The sequence below is a fragment of the Mustela putorius genome, unplaced genomic scaffold (assembly GCF_011764305.1).
Source record: "Mustela putorius furo isolate JIRA1106 unplaced genomic scaffold, ASM1176430v1.1 tig00537297_pilon_pilon_pilon, whole genome shotgun sequence".
Taxonomy (NCBI): domain Eukaryota; kingdom Metazoa; phylum Chordata; class Mammalia; order Carnivora; family Mustelidae; genus Mustela; species Mustela putorius.
The window spans coordinates 84,284-86,048 of record NW_025422435.1 but is presented as its reverse complement, the minus strand read 5'-3'; the positions used below and the strand labels follow the sequence as shown (position 1 = coordinate 86,048).

Here is a 1,765-nt window from a genome sequence, read left to right as displayed (position 1 = left end):
CTCCCCCTGCTTGTGCTCCCTCTCTCACTGTCTCTCTATCAAATAAATACATAAATAATCTTTTTTAAAAACCATATATACATATGTGTATATACATATATGAAGAGTATTTGTTGCAACATTATTGTTAGTGGCAAAAATGTTGGGACTAGTCTGTAGGGTCAAAGAGAATGCATTATGAATTTGGGGGAGCTCCTCAGTACTGTGAGTGGAGCTAATCACATTCCTCATTTTATATGACATTACCGTTATTGGCCCATGCAAGCTTCCTCCCTTGTTTGTTTGTATTTTCTTTTTTAGCCCTGAACCCTCTATCCCCCACAAGAAACCATTCCTTAATGTGTGTTCTTTTGTTTGTAGTCTTATAAAATGAAATTTGGTTTTATGTGTATGTTATTTTCATTTACATAAATGATATTTTGTCAGGCATCCCAATTTTGTTTTTGCTGTTCAGCTTTCTGTCATAAAAGCCACTCCTGTTGCCATATGTATACATCTAAGGCATTACTTCTAACCACTGCATAGTACTCCAAGGTATCTAACTACCGCATTTCCCCTATCCACTTCTCCAGTGACGGGCAAGCAGACTAGCACCAACTTCCCATTAACACAAACAACAATGTGATGAGCATCCTTGCATGTGTGCTCTACAGACCTGTGTGGCAATTTCTTTGACATATAATATAAAATATATAAATATAAAATACATACTTTGTATTTTAAAATTTTTATTATTTATTTTCTATTTGATTTGATTTTTTAAAAGGTTTTATTTATTTATTTGGCACCGAGAGGGAACACAGCAGGGGGAGTGGGAGAGGGAGAAGCAGGCTTCCTGCAGAGCAGGGAGCCCAATACGCGGGCTCGATCCCAGGACGCTGAGATCCTGACCTGAGGCAAAGGCATCTTTGCCCAGGCACCCCATTGATTTGATTTTGTAAGTAAGCTCTATTTATGCCCAGTGTGGGTCTTGAACTCATGACCCTGAGATCAAAAGTCTCATGCTCTACCAGCTGAGCCAGCCAGGCACCCCTGTATCTTATTTTTTTAATAGTTAACGCCAGATTACTTTCCTAAAAGGTTGTATAGCAAGTCATACTTGTACCAGTTGTGTGCCTGTTTGCCTTAATCTTCACCTACACTGAATGTTATCATTCTCATTAATGTGTGCCTGTCTTTCTGAGAAATATTGCATTTATTGCTCCAATTTGCATTTCCTGTTTACTAGGTAAGATTGGGCATCTTTTCATGTTTTGGGCAATCTGAATTTCTTCTGTAAATTGCCCTGTTTGGAACCGAATTATGAATATGTTGAGTTTGTAATATCTAGGAGCATCTAGATGACCTATCTAGTAGGCATCTCCGAGTCTGTTTTTCCACAGAGGATTGGAGTAGGGAGTTAGCAAATGGGCAGTCCACAGTTCACAGGTGATAGCCAAAATCATCTAAATGGGATGTAAATGTATGATCATCCCTGGAAACAGTGTCAGGGGAGAAAAGAGCTGAATAGAATCTCTGCAAATCCAACATTGGAGCAGCAGACAGAAGAGGAGTCAGAAAGAATGTGACAAGTAAAAGTCACAGAGGAAGAGAAACAGCAGAGAGAGATGTCTGAAGCCCCGGGAGGCCAAGGGAGGAGAGATTTTTCAAAGAGGAGGATGGGAACCCTGGGAGCAAAGGCCGCAGGGAGATCCTGTGAAGTTAGGACTGAAAAGTACCCATTCAATTTGGCAATTAGGGTGTTATTTGTCACCTTCCTTGAGTA

General features: G+C 40.0%; 1 non-coding gene across 1 annotated transcript; it reads right to left on the bottom strand.

Moving 5' to 3' along the window:
* Positions 1–955: 955 nt before the first annotated feature.
* TRNAK-UUU lies at positions 956–1,028 on the bottom strand. Its single transcript has one exon. It is a non-coding gene; the product is annotated as a tRNA-Lys (tRNA).
* Between the last annotated feature and the right edge of the window lie 737 nt (positions 1,029–1,765).